The sequence below is a fragment of the Bombina bombina genome, chromosome 2 (genome assembly GCF_027579735.1).
Source record: "Bombina bombina isolate aBomBom1 chromosome 2, aBomBom1.pri, whole genome shotgun sequence".
NCBI classification, from domain to species: domain Eukaryota; kingdom Metazoa; phylum Chordata; class Amphibia; order Anura; family Bombinatoridae; genus Bombina; species Bombina bombina.
In genome coordinates, this window is record NC_069500.1 from 910,813,893 (window position 1) to 910,826,204 (window position 12,312).

Consider the following 12,312-nt stretch of genomic DNA (forward strand, 5'->3'; position numbering starts at 1 on the left):
ACTATCTAATAAAAATAATTCCCCAAAAAGTTATAAGGGCTCAAAGATGAGGTCTCAGGTGTTAGACAAAAAGGCATATACATACATATACATGTCTAAAGATGGAAATGCATGTATATACAAATGTATTTATGTATGTATATGTGTATATATGTATTTACAGACATATATATACACACAGAAATACAAATGTACACATATAAAGACATTGGAGCCCTTTGCAGTTAAATAGATGAAAACATGTAAAATCATATTTATTTAATATTTATTTTTAATCAAGTGTTATACTGTGTATTTACTGTATATATTTCACATTATAATGTCCTGCACATAGGGGAATATGTTCTAAGTATTTTTTTAAATAGATATTCCTATATATATATATATATATATATATATATATATATATATATATATATATATATATATCTATACCCATTATTATTATTATCGGTTATTTGTAGAGCGCCAACAGATTCCGCAGTGCTATAAACAAAGGGGGAGTACAACAAAACACATATAGGTATCAAATAGGTAGAGGGCCCTGCCAAGAGTTGTACTGTTGTAGTCAGCTCTTAAGAAGATGATCTACAAACAGCTGGACTCTTAGGCTTACATGCTAAGGGGATTCAGGGGATAGTGATGGAGGAGTGGAACTTGTATAAAGTAAGGTTAGCATATGTTGTAATGTTGTAAGCATCCCTGAACAGTAGAGTCTTTAGGGAGCACTTGAAACTTTCAAAACTAGGGGAGAGTCTTGTGGAGCGAGACAGAGAGTTCCACAAGATGGAAGCCAGTCTGGAGAAGTCCTGTAAACGGGAGTGCGATGAGGTAACCAGAGAGGATGAGAGTAGGAGGTCATGAGCAGAGCGAAGGGGATGGGAGGGAGAGTATCTGGAAACAAGATCTGAGATATAGGGGGGAGCAGTGCAGTTGAGGGCTTTGTATGTCAGAGTGAGAATTTTGTGTTTGATCCTAGAGGCAAGAGGAAGCCAGTGAAGGGATTGGCAGAGAGGTGCAGCAGATGAAGAGCGACGTGTAAGGAAGATGAGTCTGGCAGAGGCATTTATTATGGATTGTAAAGGAGCTAGGCGGCAGGTGGGGAGACCAGAGAGGACAGAGTTGCAGTAATCGAGGCGGGAAAGAATGAGAGAGTGGAATAAAATATTAGTTGTGTCTTGTGTAAGGAAGTGTCACATTTTTTAGATGTTTTTAAGATGGAAGCGGCAGGCTTTAGCCAAGGACTGAATGTGAGGAGTGAAAGAAAGATCTGAGTCAAATGTGACCCCGAGACATCGGGCATGCGGGGTAGGTGGAGATTTTGGAAGAAGGGGGGAAAATAAGGAGCTCAGTTTTGGAGAGATTTAGCTTGAGGTAGTGAGAGGACATCCAGGAAGAGATGGGTTAGCAAAGAAGGAGATAGGTCTGGTGCAGAGAAGTAGATTTGGGTGTCGTCAGCATACAAATTATATTGGAAACCGCGGGACTTTATTAGGGAACCTAGTGATGACGTGTAGATTGAGAAAAGAAGGGGACCGAGGACAGAGCCTTGCGGTACTCCAACAGAAAGTGGTGACGGGGTAGAGGTGGCCCCAGAGAAGACTACACTAAAGGTATGGTTTGCCAGGTAGGAAGAGAGCCACGAAAGGCTTATATAATCATATATATATATTTCAGCAAATATATGTAGTAGTATTTATTTATGAATAAATAGAACATATTCTTCTATGTGAAGAACATTGAAATGTGAAATATTCATATTTTCATGTTGGGTTAGCGCACATGAGAATATGGGATCAGGTTTGCGTGAGACTGTGGTGTTAGCTTTTTCCCCACTTCTTTTGCTCTGTTCACTTCTATGGGGGAATACGTGAACATGCACGCAAAATTGTAAGTTTGTTTTTTTTGGACTCGTGTTAGTGCATGAGCGAAAACAGTTTACTTTCAACTCATAATACAGGTACAATCCGTCACGCAAAAAAGCTTACTTCTAGCGCAGTTAACGCTCAAGCGAGGGGGCGTTAAATTTTGCTCCACTTGTAATCTGGCTCTATATGTGCTCGAATTGAGAAACGCTAGTCTATATGGATTTTCATGAGAAAATTGGTTGCAATAGAATGTAATTTTATCAAGCAGATCAATCAAAAACATTGAATACATAAACATATATACACAAGGGGCAAATTAAATATGATACAAAGTATGTTTTGTAAAGGGACTTTAAACAGTTTCAGATAATTATATAAAATAATTAGGTGTAGTAAAAATTCTTTGCACCATAGCATCATTATATTTTGTCCTCTTTTCCTGTAATTTGAATATAAAAAGTGTTGGTTTTTTTAAGTTCCTTTGAGTTTCTGTAAATTAATTTGTGCCACTGTGTTGGAACATAGGTTCCCCCTATTTATCTGTCTTTTCTGCTAAGGACAATTAGGGACATATATATAACAGACAATAAAATGGAGTGCGCAAAAAGGCTGTGTGAAAAACCTTTAGACAATTACTTTAAAAGGACAGTAAACCCCAAAAATGTTTTTGTTTAAAAAGAAAAAGAATCCCTTTATTTACCATTCCCCAGTTTTGCATAACCAACACTGTTATAGAAATATACTTTTTACCTCAGTGATTACCTTGTATTTAAGTGTCTGTTGACTGCCTCCTTATCTCAGATCTTTTGATAGATTTGCATTTCAGGCAATTAGTGCTGACTCTTAAATAACTCCACGTGCATGAGCACAATATTATCTATATGAAACACATGAACTAACACCCTATAGCTGTGAACAACTGTCAAATGCATCCAGATAAGAGACAGCCTTCAATGGCTTAGAAATTAGCATATAATCCTACTTAAAAGGACAGTCAACACCAGAATTTTTGTTGTTTGAAAAGAAAGATAATCCCTGTTTTACCCATTTCCCAGTTTTGCATAACCAACAGTTATATTTATACACTTTTTACCTCTATAATTACCTAGTATCTAAGCCTCTGCAAACTGCCCCCTTGTTTCAGTTCTTTTGACAGATGTGCATTTTAGCCAATCAGTGCTCACTCCTGGGTAACTTTATGTGCATGAGCTCAATGTTATCTATATGAAACACATGAACTAATGCCCTCTAGTGGTTAAAATGCATTCAGATTAGAGGCAGTCTTCAAGGTCTAAGAAATTAGCATATGAACCTCCTAGGTTTAGCTTTCAACTAAGAATACAAAGAAAATAAAGCAAAATTGGTGATAAAAGTAAATTGGAAAGTTGTTTAAAATGACATGCCCTATTTAAATTATAAACGTTTTTTTAGGACTTGACTGTCCCTTTTAGTTTAGCTTTCAACTAAGAATACCAAGAGAATAAAGCAAATTTGATGATAAAAGAAAATAGAAAGTTGTTTAAAATTATGTGCCCTATTTGAATCATGAAAGTTTAATTTGGACTTTACTATCTCTTTAACAATACTAAATTCTACACCTTATTTTTACACTATATTGTGCTGCCTGCTCTATATCTGTATCTAATTGTCCTCTGTAGATAAAATAGGCAAACCGGGATTCGGGAAACTTAGGTTCATGCATGGTGGCACCCATTACTTTATATAAAACAAAGTATTTTGTAAAAACTAAACCTACAAATAATGTGGCAAAACACTGCTGCGATAGAGTACTAAAGACAAGTAAACAGGGAGCATGCACTGAAAAAAAAAAGATAATGTTTAAATCCATTAGATGCAGAGATTGTTAGTAAATGTAAACTAATTAAAAGATTTTAGAAGTTGTTCAGCAAGTAAATCAATGAAAGAACATAAATGATGTGGGGAAAGAAATAAAAATTACCTTGTAACTTTATCTTTTCTTTTCACCATCAATAGAATCTGCAGACTGGTTGTCTTGTATCTGAGAATTTTAATGTTTTTTACAGCCAATCAGCTTTTTTTTTTCAGAAGCAAATCTGTGACAACAATTCCAGAAATCATGAGATTATTTTAAACTGAAATTGTTCTGTGGTTAAAACAATTAAAAAAAAGATAACACAGGCATATTGCAACACTATATATTTTGGATGCAACCTTCATTTATTGGAATATTTTTGGATCTTAAATTTCTTCTTGTGTTAATAATGTGGAACTTTTTAGAGTTTGGAAACACTGCAATAGAAGATGGCTTGCAAATTACAATAATCATCAACCACAATTTTGGATATACAGAAATACATGTGGTTGACTTAAGTATACCCCAGAGTACTAAGAAATAGAATCAATAACTGCCATCTGTCTTCAATGTCTATTTTAGTATTCACTTTTAGCTCAATCAAACATGTAATTTCCAGTAATTTGTTTATCACTATGTGCTTCATATACAGCTTTATTAAATCTTGTTGCAAACTCTTGACAATGAAATGCCTGGGACCAGGATTATTGTAATAATAAAACTGAATTGAGGTTCTGATAAAAACTAGACTGCAAGGGTCCTAAAGGCAGTTGCAAAACATGATTTTCCCTGGAAGCAGGCACTGGAAAATCTGCTGCCCTCTAAAGACCCTGTATTTGCCCATTTTATCTTATACTTGCCTTATATAAATTACTCACAAACATACTGAGCAATTATTCACTCATTCCTGTCAGACACACAGCTTTCATCTTTTTCTGTAAGCTTTAGACCAGTTATAAACTATTTCTATCTCCTTGAAGAGCATTAAAGAGACAGTATACACCAATTTTCATATACACCTTTTAAAAAAAAACATATTTAAAAGCTCTCAGTTAAGCGCTGTTAGTCTGTTGATGAGGATAGGCTGGGGCACCTAATTAAAGGAGCTGGGAAATAAGGTAGAACAGACACTTCCCCCCTCCCCTGCATATGGAAAGACCCTATAGACAAATATGAGCAGGAGGTATCTGTAGACTTCAGTCTACATTGGATACTTTGGGGCTTAAGACCGCTGTAATTTTAGTCTTTATTATGTTTTGTAATTGTAGTTTAAATTTTTTTTTAATGTTAGGTTTTTTTAGTTTTAGTAATTTTAGTTTTTTGTTTTTTTTAGTAATCTTAGGTTTTTTTTAGTTTAAAGGGACGTGAAACCCAAAATGTTTCTTTCATGATTCAGATAGAGAATACAATTTTAAACAACTTTCCAATTTACTTCTATTATTCAATTTGCTTCCTTCTCTTGTTATCCTTTGCTGAAAGGTTTATCTAGGCAAGTTCATGAGCAGCAGAGAAACTAGGTTCTAGCTGTTGATTGGTGGCTGCATATCTATATTGAATGTGATTGGCTCCCCCATGTGTTCAGTTAGAAACCATTAGTGCATTGCTGCTCCTTCAACAAATGATAATAGAAGTAAATTAGAAAGTTGTTTAAAATTGTATTCTCTATCTGAATCATGAAAGAAAAGTTTTGGGTTTCATGTCCATTTAAGCTTAGGTTTTATTTTTATTTCACAGGTAAGTTTGTATTTATTTTAACTAGGTAGTTAGTAAATAGTTATATTGTAACTAGCTTAGGTTTTATTTTTATTTCACAGGTAAGTTTGTATTTATTTTAACTAGGTAGTTAGTAAATAGTAATATTGTAACTAGCTTAGGTTTTATTTTTATTTCACAGGTAAGTTTGTATTTATTTTTAAATAGGTAGTTAGTTAATAATTGTAACTTTAATTTAGGTCTATTTTAATTATGTTAAAGTTAGGGGGTGTTAGGTTTAGGGGTTAATATAGTTTAATTTAGGAAGTTGCGATGTGGGGGGGGCGGTTTAGAGGTTAATAGCTTTAGTTAGTGTTGGGGATGTGGGGGGGGGGGCGGTGCTTTAGAGGTTAAAAGGTTTAGTTAGTTTTGGCAATGTGGGGGCAGCGCTTTTCGGGGTTAATAGGTTTAGTTAGTGTTGACGATTTGGGGGGGCAGTGTTTTAGGGGTTAATAGGTGGTTTGAACTGTTCTCCAATCAGCGCGCTCTAGCTAGAAAAAAAATAAAAGTGTGAGTGCCGTATGAGTGCTGATTGGAGATTGTGATATAAACCATTAAAGCTGATTGTTCTCTTATTTTTAAATGCTTTACCCCTTAGCTGCTAAAGAGGGTTGTAATACATTACTCTGCAATGCGTTTTAGCCCACCTTGACGGAGAAAAGGTTAAGTGAAAAGTAAAGAAAATTTGAAGACTTCTTAGAGAAGAGCTTAAACTTCATACGGGCAGCTGTAGAAATTTACATATGCATGGGAAAGAAGCCCTGATGAGCCCCTGAGACACATACTCTATGTGGGGGTGAAACGTGCGTTGGCACTCATGTGTTCTAACTTAACACTGGTCTAAGTCGACTATCTCCAGTGTATTGCGTTTTCAAGTCTATGGGAGCAGATACTAACGTCATGCTATTGTAAAGTGGCTTTGGGAGATCCCTGTCCGTCTGCTGGCATTGTGCTAAAGTGTAATTGTGGTATAACACATTCATACCGACAGCAAGGACTTTCCCATTGCGGTGCTGACCCCCAGCAGATCAAGTACAAAAAAACGTGTTACAGAAGGACGGTATATCTTTGCAAGATTTGCGGTGTTTCAAAATAATACGCTGTTCTATCAGCTGGAAACATGCCTGGCCAATAAGGAGCGGCCTTTACTGATTGGAACCATTCACGGACAGCTGCTGTAGACAAGCCACTCCTCTACCGTACGTCATGCTGCTGGAAAGACGCCCAGAGAGGAGGTGAGGAGTAAGCAGCAATGCTGGAAAGTCCGCTGCATATAAGATAATATACCCTTGGAGATACGTGCAAGTATATCAGATGACTGTGCTTTACTTTATGACCTAGAGTGCAGCCTAGTCTGCGGTCAAATGCCTCACTTTTTTTAATAAGATTTCTTTCGTAAAGCACATAAGACTGTGCTTCCTCCAGGGACCTAGAGTGCAGCTTAGTCTGCTGTCCATAACTCTGTTTATATTGTTTGTTCTATAACAATTATATTGATATCTGCTTTATATCTAGCTGTTGTGTCTTTAGGGACACACATTTTCTGTGAACGTATGTTAGTAATGTTTGCCGTTCATTAGGGTCTCCCATATGTGCTAATATGGTTTTCTTTCATATAGTGCTGTGACTCACGAACAGGTGAATCCGAGGTATTTTCTGTGACCATAATAAATAATAATATTTGAGTATCCATTCCGTGTGCTGATAATTTTCCCTTTCTATTTTAGGATAGTAAATTATCTCTCTCTTAGTGGTAAATCAACTGTTAACTTGGGCCTAGATTTGGAGTTCGGCGGTAAAAGGGCTGTTAACGCTCCGCGGGTTTTTTTCTGGCCGCACCATAAATTTAACTCTGGTATCGAGAGTTCAAACAAATGCTGCGTTAGGCTCCAAAAAAGGAGCGTAGAGCATATTTACCGCAAATGCAACTCTCGATACCAGAGTTGCTTACGGACGCGGCCGGCATCAAAAACGTGCTCGTGCACGATTCTCCCATAGGAAACAATGGGGCAGTTTGAGCTGAAAAAAAACCTAACACCTGCAAAAAAGCAGCGTTCAGCTCTTAACGCAGCCCCATTGTTTCCTATGGGGAAACACTTCCTACGTCTGCACCTAACACTCTAACATGTACCCCGAGTCTAAACACCCCTAACCTTACACTTATTAACCCCTAATCTGCCGCCCCCGCTATCGCTGACCCCTGCATTACACTTTTAACCCCTAATCTGCCGCTCCGTAAACCACCGCCACCTACGTTATCCCTATGTACCCCTAATCTGCTGCCCTAACATCGCCGACCCCTATGTTATATTTATTAACCCCTAATCTGCCCCCCACAACGTCGCCGACACCTGCCTACACTTATTAACCCCTAATCTGCCGAGCGGACCTGAGCGCTACTATAATAAAGTTATTAACCCCTAATCCGCCTCACTAACCCTATCATAAATAGTATTAACCCCTAATCTGCCCTCCCTAACATCGCCGACACCTACCTTCAATTATTAACCCCTAATCTGCCGACCGGAGCTCACCGCTATTCTAATAAATGTATTAACCCCTAAAGCTAAGTCTAACCCTAACACTAACACCCCCCTAAGTTAAATATAATTTTTATCTAACGAAATAAATTAACTCTTATTAAATAAATGATTCCTATTTAAAGCTAAATACTTACCTGTAAAATAAATCCTAATATAGCTACAATATAAATTATAATTATATTATAGCTATTTTAGGATTAATATTTATTTTACAGGCAACTTTGTAATTATTTTAACCAGGTACAATAGCTATTAAATAGTTAAGAACTATTTAATAGTTACCTAGTTAAAATAATAACAAATTTACCTGTAAAATAAATCCTAACCTAAGATATAATTAAACCTAACACTACCCTATCAATAAAATAATTAAATAAACTACCTACAATTACCTACAATTAACCTAACACTACACTATCAATAAATTAATTAAACACAATTGCTACAAATAAATACAATTAAATAAACTATCTAAAGTACAAAAAATAAAAAAGAACTAAGTTACAGAAAATAATAAAATATTTACAAACATAAGAAAAATATTACAACAATTTTAAACTAATTACACCTACTCTAAGCCCCCTAATAAAATAACAAAGCCCCCCAAAATAAAAAATTCCCTACCCTATTCTAAAATACAAATATTACAAGCTCTTTTACCTTACCAGCCCTGAACAGGGCCCTTTGCGGGGCATGCCCCAAGAATTTCAGCTCTTTTGCCTGTAAAAAAAAACATACAATACCCCCCCCCCAACATTACAACCCACCACCCACATACCCCTAATCTAACCCAAACCCCCCTTAAATAAACCTAACACTACCCCCCTGATGATCTTCCTACCTTGTCTTCACCATGCCAGGTTCACCGATCCGTCCTGGCTCCAAGATCTTCATCCAACCCAAGCGGGGGCTAGACATCCACTGAAGAAGTCCAGAAGAGGGTCCAAAGTCTTCCTCCTATCCGGCAAGAAGAGGACATCCGGACCGGCAAACATCTTCTCCAAGCGGCATCTTCTATCTTCTTCCATCCGATGACGACCGGCTCCATCTTGAAGACCTCCAGCGCGGATCCATCCTCTTCTTCCGACGACTAGACGACGAATGACGGTTCCTTTAAGGGACGTCATCCAAGATGGCGTCCCTCGAATTCCGATTGGCTGATAGGATTCTATCAGCCAATCGGAATTAAGGTAGGAATTTTCTGATTGGCTGATGGAATCAGCCAATCAGAATATAGTTCAATCCGATTGGCTGATCCAATCAGCCAATCAGATTGAGCTCGCATTCTATTGGCTGTTCCGATCAGCCAATAGAATGCGAGCTCAATCTGATTGGCTGATTGGATCAGCCAATCGGATTGAACTATATTCTGATTGGCTGATTCCATCAGCCAATCAGAAAATTCCTACCTTAATTCCGATTGGCTGATAGAATCCTATCAGCCAATCGGAATTCGAGGGACGCCATCTTGGATGACGTCCCTTAAAGGAACCGTCATTCGTCGTCTAGTCGTCGGAAGAAGAGGATGGATCCGCGCTGGAGGTCTTCAAGATGGAGCCGGTCGTCATCGGATGGAAGAAGATAGAAGATGCCGCTTGGAGAAGATGTTTGCCGGTCCGGATGTCCTCTTCTTGCCGGATAGGAGGAAGACTTTGGACCCTCTTCTGGACTTCTTCAGTGGATGTCTAGCCCCCGCTTGGGTTGGATGAAGATCTTGGAGCCAGGACGGATCGGTGAACCTGGCATGGTGAAGACAAGGTAGGAAGATCATCAGGGGGGGTAGTGTTAGGTTTATTTAAGGGGGGTTTGGGTTAGATTAGGGGTATGTGGGTGGTGGGTTGTAATGTTGGAGGGGGGGTATTGTATGTTTTTTTTTACAGGCAAAAGAGCTGAAATTCTTGGGGCATGCCCCGCAAAGGGCCCTGTTCAGGGCTGGTAAGGTAAAAGAGCTTGTAATATTTGTATTTTAGAATAGGGTAGGGAATTTTTTATTTTGGGGGGCTTTGTTATTTTATTAGGGGGCTTAGAGTAGGTGTAATTAGTTTAAAATTGTTGTAATATTTTTCTTATGTTTGTAAATATTTTATTATTTTCTGTAACTTAGTTCTTTTTTATTTTTTGTACTTTAGATAGTTTATTTAATTGTATTTATTTGTAGCAATTGTGTTTAATTAATTTATTGATAGTGTAGTGTTAGGTTAATTGTAGGTAATTGTAGGTAGTTTATTTAATTATTTTATTGATAGGGTAGTGTTAGGTTTAATTATATCTTAGGTTAGGATTTATTTTACAGGTAAATTTGTTATTATTTTAACTAGGTAACTATTAAATAGTTCTTAACTATTTAATAGCTATTGTACCTGGTTAAAATAATTACAAAGTTGCCTGTAAAATAAATATTAATCCTAAAATAGCTATAATATAATTATAATTTATATTGTAGCTATATTAGGATGTATTTTACAGGTAAGTATTTAGCTTTAAATAGGAATTATTTATTTAATAAGAGTTAATTTATTTCGTTAGATAAAAATTATATTTAACTTAGGGGGGTGTTAGTGTTAGGGTTAGACTTAGCTTTAGGGGTTAATACATTTATTAGAATAGCGGTGAGCTCCGGTCGGCACATTAGGGGTTAATAATTGAAGGTAGGTGTCGGCGATGTTAGGGAGGGCAGATTAGGGGTTAATACTATTTATGATAGGGTTAGTGAGGCGGATTAGGGGTTAATAACTTTATTATAGTAGCGCTCAGGTCCGCTCGGCAGATTAGGGGTTAATAAGTGTAGGTAGGTGTCGGCGACGTTGAGGGGGGCAGATTAGGGGTTAATAAATATAACATAGGGGTCGGCGATGTTAGGGGTAGCAGATTAGGGGTACATAGGGATAACGTAGGTGGCGGCGATTTGCGGTCGGAAGATTAGGGGTTAATTATTTTAAGTAGCTTGCGGCGACGTTGTGGGGGGCAAGTTAGGGGTTAATAGATATAATACAGGGGTCGGCGGTGTTAGGGGCAGCAGATTAGGGGTACATAAGTATAACGTAGGTGGCGGTCGGCAGATTAGGGGTTAAAAATTTTAATCGAGTGGCGGCGATGTGGGGGGACCTCGGTTTAGGGGTACATAGGTAGTTTATGGGTGTTAGTGTACTTTAGGGTACAGTAGTTAAGAGCTTTATAAACCGGCGTTAGCCAGAAAGCTCTTAACTCCTGCTATTTTCAGGCGGCTGGAATCTTGTCGTTAGAGCTCTAACGCTCACTGCAGAAACGACTCTAAATACCGGCGTTAGGAAGATCCCATTGAAAAGATAGGCTACGCAAATGGCGTAGGGGGATCTGCGGTATGGAAAAGTCGCGGCTGTAAAGTGAGCGTTAGACCCTTTAATCACTGACTCCAAATACCAGCGGGCGGCCAAAACCAGCGTTAGGAGCCTCTAACGCTGGTTTTGACGGCTACCGCCGAACTCTAAATCTAGGCCATAGTTTGCATAGAGAGCTCTTTGTTAACGCATTTTACCTAGGTCTTTGATGGACCAAGAGTCTACTTCTCTATGTCAACTTCTTTACATCTTTTCATTCTACAATGGAAAACGGTAAAATAATTTACCAAACTTCTAGATAGTTTAGAAGATTGGCCAGCTTTATTGAAAATTGCAACTTTAAGATTATATCATAGCAGTTAATATTTTTCTTTTCTACTTTTAAACGTTATATTTCTTAGATCAGACTAAATATCCTAAACATACAAACATACGGATAGACTTAAAGTTCATTTTGTATATGGTTTAAGACCAACCAAATGTGATGTACAGCAAAAGACCTTTTGCAAAGAGAGTAGGTTTATAGGCATATTTACACTATGTCTATTATGGACTACTAGTCCTAAAGCCTGTTCACATGGGCCATTTTTTGCAATACAGCGGTCCCACCCCTTGCGCTCTCTCCCTCCCCCTCTCTTTTGCTCTCTCTCTCTCTCCCCCCTCTCTTTTGCTCTCTCTCTCCCCCTCTCTTTTGAGCTCTCTCTCTCTCCCTCTCTTTTGAGCTCTCTCTCTCCCCCCTCTCTTTTGAGCTCTCTCTCTCTCCCTCTCTTTTGCGCTCTCTCTCCCCCCCCTTCTCTTTTGCGCTCTCTCACCCCCTCTCTTTTGCGCTCTCTCCCCCTCTCTTTTGCGCTCTCCCTCCCCCCTCTCTTTTGCGCTCTCTCCCCCTCTCTTTTGCACTCTCCCTCCCCCCTCTCTTTTGCACTCTTTCTCCCTCTCTCTTTTGCGCTCTCTCCACCTCTCTTTTGTGCTCTCTCTCTCTCCCATCTCTTTTGCGCTCT